This window comes from Hyperoodon ampullatus, assembly GCF_949752795.1.
Source record: "Hyperoodon ampullatus genome assembly, chromosome: 3".
NCBI classification, from domain to species: Eukaryota; Metazoa; Chordata; class Mammalia; order Artiodactyla; family Ziphiidae; genus Hyperoodon; species Hyperoodon ampullatus.
Genome location: NC_136916.1, coordinates 3,371,006 through 3,391,190, shown reverse-complemented (window position 1 = coordinate 3,391,190; position 20,185 = coordinate 3,371,006). Strand labels below are relative to the sequence as shown.

At 39.7% G+C, this 20,185-nt stretch overlaps 1 protein-coding gene across 2 annotated transcripts in view; it reads right to left on the bottom strand.

The window, feature by feature from the left end:
- ZEB1 (zinc finger E-box binding homeobox 1) overlaps positions 1-20,185 on the bottom strand; it is a gene marked incomplete at its 5' end in the record, with an annotated part of 207,554 nt that overhangs the window by 56,650 nt on the left and 130,719 nt on the right. The window lies entirely within an intron of this gene.

Below are 20,185 nucleotides of genomic sequence, written 5' to 3'. Positions count from 1 at the left end.
AAGTAAAAGTAAGAATGACAAATGCAATTGATTTTAATTAAAAATCCAGAAGCTTACTATCAATGGCAAGATAGAATAGTTCAAAGTACAGGACTGATTATTTAACACGTTCTAAATCCTAAACCTTGCACTTCTGAAATTCATACCAGGGTGTTTCTATAACCATTTCACATGTTTCTGTGGGAACACTTTGTAGCAATGGCTAATAAGGCACAGTAAGTGGCTAAATGAATCAGATTTTCCTTTCCTGCTTTTGTCTCTTCCTTGATGACACACATCCACATATGCCACGCACATTTATACCTGCCTCTTCTCAAGCTGTTTTCTCTGCGAGAATGCTGTTACCCATTCATCTGAGTAACTTCTACTAATCTGATTCTTTAAAGATCAGTTCACATGTCTCTCATTTTGTAAGTCTTCCCTGACCCTGCTCTCTGCTATCCCCACCCTGCTGTTCCTATTACAGGAATACTATCCGAAAAGCAAACGCCGATAATATAGTATAGTATAGTATAGTATAGTATAGTATTAGTATTAGCATTAGTATTAGTATAGTATTCAAACTTTATTTAGGGGTGAAACATTTGTTTCATCATGTACTTTTTCAGAATCTTTCCAGACAGTGCCACCTTCCCTTCTAATATCGTTTAGGTTCTACATATGTATTAATATATTTTTGGTATAACTGCCCATCAATGTCACAGTAAATATAATTCACAACCTCCATGAATACCTGTTAACTTAGATAATGGTAAAAAATATATATACCTGGGGTCAACTTTGGTTAAGATGGAGATAAACCACCTGTGTGTCCCACTGGATGCAGCTAAAGCAGCTGGGGGAATGCAGGCAGGGGCAGTGTGAAGCCTCTGGAAGTTGAACCACAGCAGGAAGGCAGGCAGGGGAGGAAGACTGGGCCACTGAGCTGGAAGTGACCCCTCCCACCCCGGCCTGGGTTCAGGGAGGCCCAAAAGCTGGACGTCAACACTGAGGCACAGAAGAGCGTGCTAAGAAAGCCCTCTACTTTAGGCTCAGGGAGCAGGGAGGGGCTCAAAGAAGGGAGAAATATGCATTTTCCCCTCTTTTGTCTTGTGTCCCAGCCCCCAGGTCATTCCACGGTGGTGGGAGAGGCCATGGTGACAGCAGGGGCCTAAGGGTACCTAAAACTCCAAGGGAAAGGGACCTTCTCCAGTCAGAGGCCCAGAGCCTGAAGAGGGTGCACAAATGTCCACTGAGTTCCTCCTCCCCGTCTTCTTGCGGCCCTTCTTCTCGCAGTCATAGTTGCAGGAAGTACGCATCAGGTACGGCAACAAAGTCCCAGGCTTTTGTCAGAAGACTGAACAGGGGAGTCCCAAGGAACTGGAAATACTGAGGAGACTGTGGAGAGGGAGGGGCGTGGGAGAGAGACTGCACAAAGCTGTCTGTGAGCTCCAGGGTGCATCCCAAGCTTCTCACATGTGGATCTGACCACAGACTCTGAGAAATGAAGTGTGGGATAAGATTACTACTCATGTCCCAGACCGGCCACTGCATGGCACCGATCTGAAAAGCACTGCAAAGGCTTGAAAACTGAACTGATGTTGGAACCACAACCCACAGAAAGCTGCTTGGAACTTACAGCCTGATACACTGAATTGCCTGCTAAACCAAAAATACAAAAAATTCTCCACAGGATTTAAATAACAACAAGAGTCTCATAAGACAATACTCAAAATGTCCAGGATACAATCCAAATTACCTGGCGTACAAAGAACCAGGAAAATCGCAGTGCCTGTGGGAAAAGGTGATCAAAAATGGCAACACTGAGATGACATAGATGCTGAAATTATAGGACAAAGACTGTAAGCCAGCTACTGTAAAGGTGTTCCAAGAAGTAAGGGTGAACACTCCTGAAAAGAGTGGAAAGATAAAAGTCTCAGCAAACTCTCATCAGCAAATAGAAGATATAAAAAAGAATCAAAAGGAAACTTTAGAACTAAAATTACAGTGACAAAATGTAAAAAAAAAAATCACTCGATAGGCTCAATAGCAAAATGGAGATGAAAGAGGAAAGATCAGTGAACTTGATGATAGAGCAATGAAAAAAAATTATCTAATCTGAAAAACAGAGTAAGTGATTAAAAAATAGAGTCTTGAGATGTGTAGGATAATAATAAAGTATCTTTCATGTCACTTAAGTCCCAGAAAGAGAATGACACAGAAAAAAATATTTGAAAAAATAATGTCTAAAAACATCCCAAATTCAACAAAAGACACAAATTAATAGATTCAAGAGGTTAACTGAATCTCAAATAGGGTAAAGCCCCCCAAATCCAGGCCCAGATCATGAGTCAAACTCTGAAAACTAAAATTTTAAAAAATCTTGAAAAGAGAGAAAATGTAACATGACTATAAAGGGAAGAATGATTCAAAAGACAGCAAATTTATCATTAGAAATTAAGGATTCCATAAGGAAGTGGAACATTTTTAAAGTGCTAAAAGAAAGAAAAGCCTCTCAACCCTAAATTCTACATCCAGTGAAAATATACTTCAGAACTGGAGGTAAAATAAAGAGATTCTTAGATAAAAGAAATCTAGCAGAGTTTGTTGACAGGAGACCTCATCTAAAAGAACCGCTAGAAGGAGATCTTCACACAGAAGGGGAAATGATATTAGAGGGAAATTGAAATGTCAGGAATGAAGGAGAACATGAGAAATGACAACTACATATGATAACTACAACATGAAGGAAGGAGGGTAAAGGGACCCAGTGGGTGCAAGTTTTCTATATTTCACTTGGACTGGTACATTACTGATTCTCAGTAGACTGTGAAAAGCATGTAACATGCAAATCTATAGAGCAAAGTAAGTCAGAAAGAGAAACACAAATATTGTATATTAACTCATATGTGGAATCTGAACACATTGGTATAGATGGTCTTATTTATAAAGCAGAGACAGAGACACAGACGTAGAGAACAAACGTATGGATACCAGGGGGGAAAGCGGGGGCGGGTTTGGGGTGAAGTGGGAGATGGAATTGACACATACACACTGCTGGTGCTACACATAAAACAGAGAACTGATGAGAACCTGCTGTAGAGCCCAGGGAACTCCACGCAGTGCTCTGTGGTGACCTGAATGGGAAGGAAATCCAAAAAAGAGGGGATATATGTATACGTATAGCTGATTCACTTTGCTGTACAGCAGAAACTAACACAACGTTGTAAAGCAACTATACTCCAATAAAAATGTTTAAAAAATAGAGCAGGGCTTCCCTGGTGGCACAGTGGTTGAGAGTCCGCCTGCCGATGCAGGGGACACGGGTTCGTGCCCCGGTCCGGGAGGATCCCACATGCTGTGGAGTGGCTGGGCCCGTGAGCCATGGCTGCTGGGCCTGCGTGTCCGGAGCCTGTGCTCCGCAACGGGAGAGGCCACAGCAGTGAGAGGCCCGCGTACCACACACACAAAAAATAGAGCAACTACTAAAAAAAAAATCTATACAAAGAGATAGTCAAAAATGAAATAAATAAGTGAAAATGTAATACTAAAGCATATTCAAATGGTCCAAAAAAGACAGGAAAAGAAGAAACAGAAGAATGAAAAAACGGTAAACAAATAATATACAATTATAAACCTAAACCCAAACACCAAAAGTTACATTAAATATAAATGGTCTAAGCAAGCCAATTAAGGGACAGAGATTGTCAGAACAGATTTTATTTTTTTTTTTTTTGCGGTTTGTGGGCCTCTCACTGTTGTGGCCTCTCCCGTTGCGGAGCACAGGCTCCGGACGCACAGGCCCAGCGGCCATGGCTCCCGGGCCCAGCCGCTCCGCGGCATGTGGGATCTTCCCAGACCGGGGCACGAACCCGTGTCCCCTGCATCGGCAGGCGGACTCTCAACCACTGCGCCACCAGGGAAGCCCCAGAACAGATTTTAAAAAGCAAGCTCCATCTGTAGTTCTCTACAAATAAGTTATTTCAAATGTAGTGATACAGGTATGTTAAAAGTAAAAGGATGGAAAACGATATACCATACAAACACTAATGAAAAGAAAGCTAGGGTGATTATTTTAATATCAAAGTAGGCTTTGGAGCTAAGAAAATTACCAGAGATATAGAGAAACATTATAATGATAAGAGGTCAATTCACCAAGAAGACATAACAATCTTAAATTTGTATGAATCTAGCAACAAAGCTTCAAAATAGGTGAATGAGAGAACAGAAAGCAGAGGCAAATCCATGATTATAACTGGAGACTTCAATAGTCCTCTCACATTAATTGACAGAACAAGCAGACAGAAAAAGTCAGCAAGGATATAAAGAACTAGGCAACATTAACAACTACCAGATCCAATTGACATTTATAAAACATTCAACCCAATCTCTTCCAATGCACATAGAACATTCATGAAGACAGGTCACATCCAGGATCATACAACAAAACTTAACAAATTAAAAAATATATATAATACAAAGTATGTTCTCTTATCATAATGAATATAAACTAGATATCAGTAGAAGAGAAGAAAATCTCTAAACACTTGGGAAATTAACACACTTCTAAAGAATCCATGGGTCAAATAGAAAAATGAAAAACAATGTATCAAAATTTGTGGAATGTACCTAAAACACTGTTTAAAGGGTAATTTAAATTATTAAATGCTTATGTTATAAAATAAGGACTCAAATCAAAATTCTATGCTTCCATGTTAGAAATGGGAAAAGAGGAGAAAAATAAACCCAGGGCAAACAGAAAGAAAGAAGTATTAAGATCAGAAATCAATAAAATTCAAAAAAGAATAACAGAGAAGAAAACAATAAAAGCTTCTTTGAAAAGATCAATAAAATTGACAAACCTTAAGTAAGACTGACAAAAAAAGAGGGAAGCCACAAATTTCTAATATCAGGAATGAAAAGGGGATATCACTGAAGAGCCAGAAGATATTAAAAGAGTTATAAGGGACCACTATGAGTCCAAGGAGTAAACATTAAGATATATATTTCTGACTCTTAAAGAAGAGCTTATTCATATTTTTAAAAAATGAAAGTATTAAATGAAGGTATTAAATTGCTATGGATTTCACATATAAGAATAATGTTAAAAATGTCATTTTTAATGTGCTAGAAATTAGATTGTTTTTGTAATTACTTACACCTGAAATGAAAAATTTTATATGCCCATTATGAAACCTGTGAGGCAGTACATAATCAGTTTACAAAATATAAATTTGGAGGATAGTAACCATACCTCTTAGGGTAGTTGTGAAGATTAAATCAATATAGTATATGCTTAGTACTGTACCAGGCACATAGTAAGTGCTATATAATTGTGAGCTATTTTCCTTAAAGCAGTCCTGTAAGGTTAACATCTCTAACACACATGAATTTGAAAACTTTGAAGTGGACCATTTCCTCAAAAAACTAGAAACTATACTACAAGTCATCCAAGATGAGATGGTTAACCTGAATATTCCTATAACTGTTTTAAAAATTGAATTTGGAGTTTAAAACCTTCCCCCCAAACAATATAAAATTCTAGGTCCAGATGGTTTTACTTTAAATTTTTCCAGACATTTAATGAGTTGCACTGAATTTAAATAATATTTTCAAGAAAATAGAAGAGAAAGGAAGACTTTTCTACTAATTTTATGAGGTCCACATTACCCTGATACCAAAATCATGTAACAATATTGCAAAAAAAAAAAAAACCCACCTATAGACCAACATCTCTCATGTACACTGGCACAAAAATCTTCAACAAAAAATTACCAAGTCATATTCAGCAATATATGAAAACACAATGACTAAGAGGGGCTTTCCAGGGAATCAATCTAAGGCTGGTTCCATACTAGGAAGTCCAGTAATGCATTCTACTGTGTTAACAGGCTAAAGAAGCAAAACTGCATGATCATATCAACTGATGCAGAAAAGGCATTTGAAAAAATTTCACATCTATTCATGATGAAAACTCTCAGCAAACTAGAAATGAAAACTTACTCAGTTTGATAAAGAGCATCTACAGCAAAGCTACAGTTAACATTATATTTAAAAGTAAAAGATCAAATACTTCCCCCTCTAAGATTGGGGAAAAGAAAAATGTCCACTCTCACCACTCCTGACATCTTTTAATAAAAAGAAATAAAAGTTATACAGATTAGAAAGGAAGAAAAACGGTCCCAATTTGAAGAGAAGACTGTCTACATAGAAATCTCAAGGAATCTACAAAAAATTTCTAGAACTAGCAAGTCTGCAGGATACAAGGGCAACACACAAAAATGAATCATATTGCTTGCTATATAAAAGCAATGAACAAATGGAAACTTAATTAAAAACAGAACATTCACAATAGTTTCTCCCTTCAAAAATGAAAGACATAGGTTTTAAGTCTCTCAAAACATGTTAATGACCTGCATTTTGAAACTACAAAACACTGATGTAAGAAATCAAACAATACCTATGCAGGACAAGAAAAAAAATCAACATACAAAAAATCAGCTGCATTTTTATATACTAACAGTGAACTGCCTGAAAGAGAAATAAAGGAAACAATCTCGTTTACAACAGTGTCAAAACCAATAAACTACTTAGGAATAAATTTAACCAAGGAGGTAATAAAAGATCTGTACACTAAAAACTGTAAAACACTGATGAAAGAAATTGAAGAAGACACAAATAAGTGGAAAGATATCTTCTGTTCATGAACTAGAAGAATTAATATTGTTAAAATGTCCATACTACCCAGAGCTGTCTGCAGATTCAGTGCAATCCCTATCAAAATCCCAATGGCATTTTTTACAGAAATAGAAAAAAAAATCCTAAAATTTATACAGAATCACAAAAGACCTTGAATAGCCAAAACAATCTTGAGAAATAAGAACAAAGCTAGAGGCATCACACTTCCTGATTTCAAACCATACTACAAAACTATAGTAATAAAAACAGTATGGTACTGGCATTAAAAACACAGACTAATGGAAAAGAATCAAAGGCTCAGAAATAAACCCATGTGTATATGGTCAACTAATATTTGACAAGGGAGCCAAGAATACTCAATGGGCAAGAGATGGTCTCTTCAATAAATGGTGTTGGGAAAACTGGACAGTCACACGTAAAAGTGAAACTGGACTCCTATCTTGTATCACTCTCAAAGATTAACTAGAAATGGATTAAAGACTTCAATGTGAGACATGAAACCATAAAAATCCTGGAAGAAAACATAGGGAAAAAACTCCTTGACACGGGTCTTGGCAGTGATTTTCTAGATATGACACCAAAGCACAAGCAACAAAACAAAAAATAAACAAGTAGGAAGAAATACATGAAACTAAAAAAGCTTCTGCATAGCAAAAGAAATGATCCACAAAGTGAAAAGGCAACCTATGGGGTGGGAGAAAATATCTGCAAACCGTACATCTGAAAAGGGGCTAATATTCAAAATATACAAGGAACTTATACCACTTGACAGTAAAAAAACAAATAATGATTTAAAAATGGGCAAAGGACCTGAACAGAAATTTTTTTTCAAAGCAGATCTACAGATGGCCAAGAGGTACATGAAAAGGTGTTCAGTATCACTTACCATCAGCAAAATGCAAATCAAAACTACAATAAGGTACCACCTCACATGGGTCAGAATGGCCATCATTCGAAAGTCTACAAATAATAAATGCTGGAGAGGGTGTGGAGAAAAGGGAACCCCTGTGTACTGTTGGGAATGTAAACTGGTGCAGCCACTATGAAAAACAGTATGGAGGTTCCTCAAGAAAATTAAAAATAGAACTACCACGTGATCCAGGAATCCTGCTTCTAGGTATATATCTGAAGGAAAGGAAATTACTGTCTCAAGAAATATCTGTACTCCCATGTTCACTGAAGCATTATTTACAATAGCCAAGACATGCAAACAAAGTGTACATCAACAGATGAATAAAGACAATGTGGTATGTATACACATACACACACACAATGAAATATTATTTAGCAGCAAAAAAGCAGCAAATTCTGCCCTATGCAGCAACATGGATGAAACTTGAGGGCATTATGCTGAGTGAAATAAGCCAAAGGAAGACAAATATTGCATGATCTCACTTATAGGCAGAATCTTAAAAACATAACTCACAGAAACAGAATGCAGATTGGCGGCTGCCCAGGGCTGGGGAAAATGGGAGATGGTGGTCAAAGGGTACAAACTCTCAGTTATGAGTAAGTTCTGGGAACCTAATGAATGGCATGATGAATGTAGTTAACAATACTGTATTACAGTTCGAAAGTAGATCTTAAATGTTCCCGCCATACACACAGTGGTAACTATGTGAGGTAATGGATGTGTTAACTAACCTTATTATGGCAATCATTTCTTAATAAAGACATATATCAAGTCACACTGTACATCTTAATGTTACATAGCAAATATATCTCAATAAAGCTGGAAAAAATAAAGATAGGGACTCCTTAACATAATAAAGATGTTAGTTCTCTCAAAATTGATCTACAGATTTAACACAATTTAAATAAAAATACCAGCAGGATTTTTTTATATATATAGGACTATGCTAAAATTCACATGGAAAGGCAAAGAAACTATAATAGTCAAAACAGTTTTTAAAAAGAAAATTAAAGGTGGAGGAATGTCATTGCCTAATTTTAAGACTTAGGATGAAGTCACAGTAATCACATGATGTGGTACTGGCAAAGGGACAGACCCACAGACCACCAGAACAGAGTCCAGAAACAGATCCTCACAATGTGGACATTAAGTTTTGACACAAGTGCAAATGCAATTCAACAGAGAAAGGACAGTCCTTTCAACAAACAATATCAGAACAAATGGACATCCATATCCAAAAAAATGAACCTCACCTCAACCTTGTATCTTATAAAAAATTAACTGAAAATGGATCATAGATCTGATAAAAAAGTGAAGGACACAAAGGAGAAAATTCCAGTAATCTTGGGGTAAGCAAAGAGTTCTTGGACATGACACCAAAACATGATCCATAAAAGGAAAAATTGTTAGAGGACCTCAATGAATCTAAAACTTTTGCTCTGTGAAAGGCTAGGATAAGAGAATGAAAAGCTACAGGCTGGGAGAAAATATTTACTACAACTAAAAGGAACACTCAAAACTTAAACTAAAACCCTGTTTATATAAATGCACAAAAGACATGAACAGACACTTCACTGAAGGGGATATCCAGATGGCAAACAAACACGTGAAAAGATGTTCAACTTCACTAGCCATTAGGGGAATGCACAGGAGAACGACACATTATAAAAACACACTTATTACAATGGCTGAAGTAAAAAATAACTGATAAAATCAAACAGTGGTGAGGATGTGGAGAAACTAGCTCTTTCTGCATTACTGGTGGGATGGTACAGCCACTCTGGAAAACAGTTTGACATTTTCTTAAAACATTAAACATACACTTAACATTTTATTCAACTGTACCACTACAAGTTAGCCTTAGAGAAATGAAAACTGTTCACAAAACCCCACATATACACTAATGTTTACAGCTTTATTAATAATCCCCACAAACGGGAAACAGCTAAATGTCCTTCAATGGGTGAACGGATAAACTGTGGTGCATCCATATAATGGAATACCACTCATCAATGAAGTTACACTTGGAACAAGACGAATGAATCTCAAAGGCATGCAGCATGAAGGAAGCCAGACACAAAAGGTTTTATGCTGTGATTTCATCTATATGACCTCAAAAAACCAAAACCACAGTGACAGAGAAGAACCCGTGGCCGCCAGGGTTTGCAGTAGGAGGAAGGTGTGACTAAAAAGGGTACAGTGAGGAGTTCTTTGCTGATGGAACTGTCCTGGGGGGTCCTTGGTCCTACAACCAAAAGGAACTGATTCCGCCAACCTCCAAATGAGTGAGGAAATTGATCCTCTCCTAGGATCTCCAGAAAAATATGCAGCTCTGTCAACACTCAGATTTTAGCCCAGTGAGATCTGTCATGGGCTTATGACCAACAGCGCTGTAAAACCATACATTTGTGTTGTTTAAGCCATTGAGTGTTCTGGTAATTTGTTATGGCAGCAACAGAAAACCAATCAAGTGGTTAAATAGTCTTAGAGCAAGGAGAAGAAAGAGGATAACAGCTATTTGCTGGCTAGCCAAGAAGATTGGGATGTAGGGTTCAATATCAGATACCATAGGTCTGAAAACCAAGAATCGTCAAGGAATTACTAGGTCCTGGCCTTGCTGGAGGCCATGGGTACGTTTACAGTCTAGAGGGATATATTGGGTGGGCCAAAAGGTTCCTTCAGATTTTAAGTAAAAATAAAAGATACAGTTTTCATTTTCACCAAGAACTTTGTTCAACAACATATTCACCTTTTTGTTCCACTACCTTCCGCCATTTTTCAGGCAACTTCATAATTCCATCTTTCCAGAACGTTCTCTTGAGCAAAGAACTGTTCCAGGTGCCTTTTACGGTCTTCCAGGGAATTGAAATTTTTTCCATTAAGAGAATTTTGTGAAGACCGAAATAAACAGAAATCCGAAGGTGCGATGTCTGGTGAATCTGGTGGATGAATCAGAACTTCCCAGCCAAGCTGTAACAGTTTTTTGCCTGGTAATCAAAGAAACACATGGTCTTGCGTTATCCTCATGGAAGATTGTGCGTTTTCTGTTGACTAATTCTGGACACTTTTTGTTGAGTGCTGCTTTCAGGTCTAATTGGTAGCAGTATTTGTTGGAATTAATCATTCGGTTTTCTGGAAGGAGCTCAAAATAGAGGACTCCCTTCCAATCCCACCATACACACAACATCACCTTCTTTGGATGAAGACTGGTCTTTGGTGTGGTTGGTGGTGGTTCATTTCGCTTGCCCCATGATCTCTTCCGTTCCACACTGTTGTACAGAATCCACTTGCCATTGCCCGTCACAATTTGTTTTAAAAACGTAACGTTTTCATCATGTTTCAGTAGAGAATCCCATGCGGAAATATGGTCAAGAAGGTTTTTTTTCGCTTAACGTGGAATCCAAACATCAGAGCAATTCACATAACCAAGCTGGTGCAAATGATTTTCAACGCTTGATTTGGATATTTTGAGTATGTCGGCTATCTCCCGCGTGGTATAACGTTGACCGTTGTCAATTATTGTTTCCATTTGATCTCTATCAATTTCAACTGGTCTACCCTAGAGCACCGTCCAGCAAGAAATCTCCAGCACGAAACTTGGCAAACCACTTTTGACACGTTCGATCAGTCATAGCACCTTCTCCATATACTTACTGTACAAATCTTTTATTGCATTTCAGTTGCATATAATAAAGCATAATACACAGAAAATGTTGTTTTCTTCCACCTTCAATATTAAAATGGCTACACAAAAATTCACCAATTTTGATAAGTTTTTTTTTAATGCACGCTGATATGACAGCTGTCACAATACAATCTAACAAAATTGTTTTGAATGAAGTTAAAGACAACTATGCACTACTAGAGCCATCTTATCGAAAAAACTGAACATTCTGGTCAACTCAATGTAACATGCCTATGAGAAGAAGGGAATGAAGGCTTTTACATTTAAAATATAAAAATGAAATACAAACAGATATATGAAGGAAACATAAAACATAAAGATAGAAATTTAAAATAAAATTAAGATTTGGAGGTCATTAAGTCAATTAGAAAGGGGAGCATGAAACAGAGAAGAGTTCAGTGCTGAAAGAAGCACCACAGAAGAGATCTCTATGGATGTATCCTATGATGAAATTACATCCTGTTCCTCTATACATGTATGTCATGTAATGATGTTATATTCAATGTATATATTTTTTCTTCTGTTGGTCTATGAGGAAAAGAAAATAGCATAGTTTTCAGTCAAATAGATTTGGATTTAAATCTTGGCTTTCCATATTTAATGTGTCATCTTAACAAGATACTTAACCTTTCTGAGGCTCAGTTTCCTTACTTGTAAAATGGAGCTAATACGCTATCTCACAGAGTTGTTATAAAAATTAAAGAAAATGATGTTTGGGAAAGCAGTCAGCAGCAGGCCTGTACAGGTGCATCCACTCGGTGTTACTTCTCTGTGCTGATGTGTGAAAGTTGGCTTTACAGCTGAATGTTCATTATTGTGCCAGCCTTCCCAGCCCTCCAGTGTTTTTCAGAAAAGACGCATATCTCTCAAAACCCAAACCAGACCTGAACACAAAAGCCCGAATGAAAGGTAGAATGAGCCTGACTCATCCTTGCCCCCAGAGTTCCAGGTATGGAGACCAGCTCTGGGATAAGGCTGCCGGCAACTTGGAGCAGATCAGGAGGACGGTGACGGTCATGCCCGAGGCCTTCAGGGTGGGGACATCAGACATTCTATCAGACAGGCTAAGGCAGGGATGAAGTCCAGAGATCTGGCCAGAGATTCAACAGCATATGCACTCTGTAAGCTGAATTATTACTATGTTTCAGTGTTCCTCCTTTTGTTCTATTATTGTTTATTGAGAAAAATCTTTTTCAAAACTCCAACTTTTTTTTCAGATATACTAATGAAACTCAAAGAAAAGGGGGTTTTGCTTCATTTTGACCAGGATTAAAAAAACCTTTTTGATTTAAAATAATTTTAGGCTTATAGAAAAGAAAGATAGCACCGAGTTCCTGTATACCTTTCAACCAGCTTCTTACATAATCACCATACTGTTATGAGAACCATTATAATAACATTAATGCCACACTATTAACTCACATACAGATCTTATGTGACTTTTGCCAGTCTCCCCCCTGACGTCCTTTTCTTTTCTGGCTCAGAAATCAGTTCTGGATCCCACAGTGCATTCAGTTGTCATGTCTCCTCGTCACCTCCAAAATTTGACAATCCAGTCAGTCTCTGACAAGTCTTTTTTAGGACCCTGACACTGACAATTTTGAAGAGTACTGGTCACTTATTTTGTAAGATGCCCTCAATTGGATTTCTCTGCCGTTTTCTAATGACTGGATTGAGGAAATACGTTTTGAGCAAAACTGTCTCTGAAGCGATGTTAGTGCCTCTCACCAGTGGTGTGTGGTGTCAGCATGTCCTACTACTGTTGACAGTGACCTTGATCACCTGGTTAAGATGCCGTCAGGTTTCTTTATACTAGTTATTATGCCTTTCTTTATAATTGTCTGGTGGGGAAATACTTTGCGATTATGCAGATACACTTTTTTCTCATTTTACTTGCACCCGCTAATTTTAGCATCCATTGATGGTTCTTGCCTGCAACAATTATTACCAAGGTGTTTGCCAAATGGTGACTTTCCATTCCCCTAATTACTTCTTAATTTACAACTGGAATTACACTGTAAGGAGGAGCTTTCCCTTCTCCCCCATGTATTAAGTATTTATATCAATATGGATGAATGGATATTTTATTTTATAGATTATAATCCAATACTATCATCATTATTTTGCTGCCAAAACTGTTCCAGATTTGGCCATGGGGAGCTCCTTCAAGGTAGCTCCTGTGTCCTTTGATATGCCTTCATAAATTTTTTTAGCACTTTCTTACTTATGTTCCAGGCTTATCTCATATTCCACCCCCCCTCAGTTCTAGAATCAGTCATTTATGCAAGGAGCCTTGGTACAGTCATTCTATAGGAGATGGTATGTGAATCCCAGATCTGCGCACTAGATACGCTCACTGCTACTGGCTCTCATTGCTGCCATGCCTTCTCAGCAGACAGAGCTGTGAGATACACATATGTACCCTAACACCTGCGTATACCCATGTGTAATTTTGTATTTATCTTTATAGACATAAAGAACCATGAGTTCACTCTGGTACCTCTGATTCTAGTCGGACACCACAGGTTTTATTCTAGCCTCCTTTCTTCCCCTTGTTTGTAACTTCTGACAGTGAGAAATCTGGGTCTCATCATCCTCAACAAACTTATTTGTTCAATTCCAGTGTACACTTTACACATAAAATAGTTTCAAAATAAAGCATACCTCTGTGAGCAGCATTTTTATTAACTAGAGGGAAAATGAGAGGGACTGGGGGGGCAGTGTGACACTTGTCTGAGTGTATCTTTCTGCACAGCACACCTTTACAGCCATGACAATGTCCCTGATCCCCCCCACCACCAAAATAAATCACTCAGCAGACAGAATAAAAAATGAAATACAAACATCAACAAAGGAACCTAGCTGTATTATAAATGAATTACATCACACACTGAAGGGGGTGGGGAAGACAAGAAAGAACCTAAGTAACTTGGAAAGCAGTACTTGGAACACGCGCAGTAGAGCTGATGACAAAGGAGCTGCGCACACTGCTCTCCAGGCAGCTCATGTGTTTGGCTGGGGTTTGCAGGAGGGCAGAGGGCACGGGTGAGGCTCACACTGTGGGCACAGCCCAGGCTCCTCCACCAGGGCTGTCTCTTAACACTTAGGTATTTAGAGGCACTTAAATATCACTGTTGCGTATTAGCGCAAATGGAGTGGGATCCCCTTACAAGTAGAGCTAAAAAGTACCTCTGTGGTCATCTGGCCCAGTCTTTTCATTTTACAGACGCAAAAGAGGCGCTCAAGAGGCACAGCAGTACAGTGAAGACATGGAGCCGCGTGGTGAGCTTTGTCCACATCACACACCATCCTTGGTTGAAAAGCTTCCAAAGAGTAGGTAAGGCCGAATCTTGAGACGTGAGGATAATTTGGCTCGATAATGAGTTATATAGCGATTGATGCACTGTTTGCACAGATTACTTATACTATTTTATTATAACTTGTATTCAAGAAAGACTTATTGCTATGGACTATAAGATCAGAATTTTAGATGTTTTTATTTTAGAGAAGTTTTCACTGACTTGGCATTTTTGTAAACACGTATATTTCTAAAGAGTTTAAAAAACTTCAAGTAGAAAAATGGTTAAGTCACTGTTACTTGGGATCACTGTTTAAACATTTAAGCATTTTAAAGCATTAAGAAATAGCCAATCTATTAAATAATATTTTATACTATTGGATTAGTTTCATATACTTTTTAAAAGCTAAAAAAATGAGGGGCCTATAAAACAGGTGTCTCAAAAGTTAAGAGTGTATATATTTAAGAACGTTTAACTGACACAAGCATGAGAATTTTTGGCTGAACCACAAGAAACTCTTGTCAGATAAGTATGACATGTTGGAACACTGCCAGGTTACACTATCTTCCCTAGAAAAAAATGTCAAGTTTATAGTATTTTAAAACAACAGGGCTTAAAGAATCTAGAAATTTCATTTTTAGAAGTGAACATGTCCTAGGTAATTTAGTATCTACGATGAAACTACTGCATCTTCTCTATAATCTAAGAACTTGATCCTAACTTGAGATTTCACTCCCAGATACGAATAGATTTTTAAAGGTGCTTACTGCATAATTAACATCTCGATAGCATATATTTTCCAATATATTTAGACCCTTGATTTGCACTCTGCTGCAGCTGTGTATCAGTTTCATGTGCTGGTCTCCGGCACAGCTAAATGTCACTGACTGCTTTCTTCTTTACTGTTTCCCCTTTTTCTTAAAAGTCTTTAAAGTAACTAATTGGCATAGATGGTGTGGCTCCTGTAGCTTTCCTTCCTTGTTCTTGTTGTTTGTTTTGTCACACTGGGTAGTAGTTTATTAATAGGATGCACCAAAAAAAGTAAAGAACACAGACCAGCAGTGGAGCTGGGTCTCCTGAGAGGAACGGTGGCCAGGCAGGGGCACTGTCTGCCTCTGGGACCGAGCTCCACTGGCCGTAACTCAAGTGTGCTGCTTCTGCTCCAGGATCAGGCTGGTTTGGTCAACCAGGTCCAATATGACAGATAATTTTTCAAATTCAGCCACAAGGACCATCCTGAGGAGCCATAAAACAATTCAAGGGTGGAAGTCTCTGGATTTGAGGCCTCATTACATGAACTTTCATTTGAAAGAATGATTAAGGGCCACTTAATGGTAGCCAACTGAAGAAACCAGTACCAGTTACTAAACTGGATATTCATGAAGTTAAATTAATTTATTGAGGATTCTGAACCAATATTCCAGCAAAGTCTTGGTTGCCTTGCATTCCTGGGCAGTGTTGCAAATCTGCTGTGCCCCTTTTCACAGATGAAATTCTAAACTCTAGCAGTGGGAAAGGATATTTTTAAGTGGTGGAATGCCAGAATTATCCAGACTTGAGGTTTTCAGTGGCTGATACTGATTTTTCACTTTGGTCAAAACTATTTATCAAGAGTACGGTTTTATGTGTATTGGTTTGTTCTACTTGGTCAGGCAAGATTGTTTTGAACATGGTGTGACACACATAAACCTTTATTTACTTATTTAATTAGCTGAGGTAAAGCCTAGAAATTAGCCCTTTATGTTGGTTTAGAAATATAGCTTATTTATGAAAGGAATGTATCTCCAAATTGAGGGTTTTTTCTTTAGAGGAGTTTTAAGTAGTTTTCAGTGTCTCTTTAACATATGTTCTCTAAACAATGCATGTTGAACAATAATGGCTCAAATGAAAATAGTTATGTTCAGGTAGGAATTGATGTGTAATTCTCAATACCCTATGACTTGAGTATCAAATTTACCATAAGATTTGGTCAAACAGAACTTGAGATAGCTTGTACACAATACAAATTAGAAACTATTGATATTTACTCTGTTTCATTCATTTTACCTGCCCACACTCATGTCTTTTGCTTTGTCATCACACGTCATTGGAAAATCCAGAAGAGGATATTCTACCGCATGTCGTCATATGTTCACTCTTGCCATTGTGCTTTCTTCCTTCCTGATGTCCCAAGATTTCTTTTCTATCACTTCCTTTCCGTTCAGAGAGCTGCTTTTAGCCATTCATTTAGCGTAGGTGTGCTGGGGACAAACCGTCTTAGTGTTTCTTCATTTGAAAGTGTCCTGATTTCTTCTGCATCCTTGAAGGATCTCTTTTCAGGATATAGAGTTCCAGGTTGACAAGTCTTTTCTTTAGCACCTGAGGTGTCCTGTTTCTGGCTGGCTCCATGGTTTCCTATGAGCAGTTTCTGTCACTTAAACTGTTTTCCCCTAGAGGTAAAGGCATCTCCTCTCTCTACCTTCAGGATTCTTTCTTTGGCTTTAGTTTTCTGGAGTTAGCCTATGACGCATCTTGGCCTGGGTCTCTTTGGATTTACCCTGTTTGGGGTGTGGGTGCGTGTCTTTTGCCACTTTTTGGAAAATTTCAGCCGTTAATTCTTTGAACACTTTTTCAGGCCCGTCCTCTTACTTCTCTCCTGGAATTCTGACGACAGGCACATCAGATCCAAAGGAGTCGCTTAGGCTCTGTCCTTTTTGCAGGCTGTCTCCTTCTGTCGTCCACGCTGGACCATTCTCCTGTTCCAGCTGCAACCTCGCTGATTCTCCTCCCATCCTTCCACGCGGCTACAGAGTCTGCGTGCTGAGGTTCTGAGTTTCAGTTATTGTATTTTTCAGTTCTAAATTTTCATATTTTCTACTTCTTTGTGGAGACTGTATCTTTTAGCTTGAAGCATGCTCACAATTGGGAGTTGAAGCACTTTTATCACATGACTGCCCACGTCAGATAATTCTAGCATCGTTGTCACCTCAGTGCTGGTGTCTGTTGATTGTCTTTTCTACTTCAGTTGAAACTTTCCTGGCTCTCAGTGTGACAAATGAGTTTTGAATGACATCTAGACATTCAGCTACTCTGTGGGGAGACGGAGACCCTGGATCTCCCGTGGGAAGGCGGGCACGCTCCCATTCTGGGCTGTGGTGGGGGAGGTGTGGGCTCCGCCCTCAGCCTGTGCTCCCCACCTGGGGAGAGGCGCTGCTCTTTCTGGCTGAGCGGGTGGGGTCCAGGCCCCTGCCAGGCTCTCCTGATCCTGCTCTGGCTGAGAAGGGTGAGGCGGCTCATCGCCGCGCTCCATGTGGCTTCCGCTGGCCCTGCGGGCAGGGGTGAGAGCCTTCAGTCTCCACCAGGCTTCCTAGCAGGAGCAGGTGGGATGCCTGTCACCACTGGGGGCGGTGGGATGGAAGGCCAGGCTCCCGCGTAGTTTCCATGGTGTTTCCGTGGTCACTGCTGCTGAGTGGGGACCCAAGTCCCAGCTCCCTACTTGGTCTCTGACATCACCATGGGGGGAGGTTCCTTTCAGTGAGTGTGGAAGGCTGGGCTCCCCACTAGCCTTTGCTGGTGAGGATGGGCAGTGGGGCTGCAGTCTTCCTGTGGCTGGACTAGAGCAGTTAGTGTCCACAAGCTGCCTTCTTACCAGGTGTTGAGTTTCTGATCCACGAGGGACACAATGGCTAAGAGAAAGCCCAGGGGACTCACTGCTGGGTTGTTCCTCGGGTCCTGAGGCAACTAGCCTGCCTTCTTCCCTCCACCTTCCAGAGTCTTCTTGTTTACATGTAGTATCCACAGGTTTTGGCTGTACTTAGCAGAAGAAATAGGGAAAAGTATATCTACTGCATCTTACCAGAAGAAGTCTCTATAGTTCTTTTTAAAACAGTTGATAAAGGATTAAGTGATTGTCTTATTTTACTACTTCCTAGATGCCTTATACATGGGCCAGCCAAGAAATCTCCTTAATCTCTATTCATATTTTATATAAGAAAAGTTTAAGAAAGAAAGCAAAGTGCCACCCAGATGGAGCTTCCAGGTTGCTCAGTTTCAAAAGTAAATTTACAAAGAGCAGAAAGAATGTCACATAACCAAGGATGAATATAGGAGTTTAGACAATGTAAGGTCCAAATAGTGTCAGGAAGATAAAAAATGAAGAAGAACTAAAGCTCTCAAAATGTTAAGGAAAGCAAGGAAGGGAAAACATTTTCTTGAAACTGATGAAGATTAAAAATAAAACAAGGAAAATGTCTTACGTCTTAACTCATTCACTCACTTGCAGGAGATTTCGTAAGCATCTAATACGTATTAGGCGGTAGTGGTCACCGACAGAGGTCAGTATGATACGGCGTGTGGCCTCAGGAGTGTTTGGTGGAGCAGAGTGATCAGTCTGTCACGGCACGACGTGGGAGAGTGACAGACAGACGCAGCTTTGCTGACACTCACTCACTGTGTCTGCGGGGTCAGACAATGGGTCACAGAGGAGGAGACAGGCAGGACAGAAGGACACCCGGGAGAGGGGACAGGATACGGGAGCCTAGAGGAGTGGGCTGGACACAGGGTGTGGTGCCGCACCCGGCCTGGGAAGACGTGGTGGAGCTGGACCGTACCGGCCCTGGTCTGTCATGTTGCAGAGTCTGGATTCAAATCCCACAGGCAGCCAGGAACTAAAAGAATTAGTTTTGATCTTCTCTTCCAGAAAGTATGAAGTTCAAGAAGCAAAAGAGAATCAAACTCATGATAGATACATCACCGAACAGGAACACCTGGGTCTCCTGGCTCATACAAAATTATTTTCAGAAAATATAAAAGACTTTGAAGATAAATCACTGACCTGATCACTGGTTATGATCTTTGAGTAACAGTGGAGATTAGGAGATATGGACAAAGTCATTCAATTTGCATAGTCTACCTTTGACTTCCTTTTGTAAACTACAGATCAGAGATATTTAACTTCCATCCTGAGAATGTTTTCTAGAATAGATTATAAAGGTACTCTGTTGTCTGCACTTAAGAAGAAAAAGAAAACATTGACCACTAGCATTCGGGATGGGTTCAATGAAAAAAAGTCATATAAACTGGCCTCATATCCATTTTTTAAAGTATTACTGGGAGGCATGGTCTCATATGATATTTATTTATTTATTATTTATTTTTTTGTGTGTGGTACGCGGGCCTCTCACTGCTGTGGCCTCTCCCGTTGCGGAGCACAGGCTCCGGACGCGCAGTCTCAGCAGCCATGGCTCACGGGCCCAGCCGCTCCGCGGCATACGGGATCCTCCCAGACCGGGGCACGAACCCGTATCCCCTGAATCGGCAGGCGGACTCCCAACCACTGCGCCACCAGGGAGGCCCTGATATTTATTTTTGAAGACATGGATGGATTAAAAAATGGTTGAGGGCTTCCCTGGTGGTGCAGTGGTTGAGAGTCCGCCTGCCGATGCAGGGGACGCGGGTTCATGCCCCGGTCCAGGAGGATCCCACGTGCCGCGGAGCGGCTGGGCCCGTGAGCCATGGCCGCTGAGCCTGTGCGTCCGGAGCCTGTGCTCCGCAACGGGAGAGGCCACAACAGTGAGAGGCCCGCGTACGGCAAAAAAAAAAAAAAAAAAAAAATGGTTGAATAAATTTATT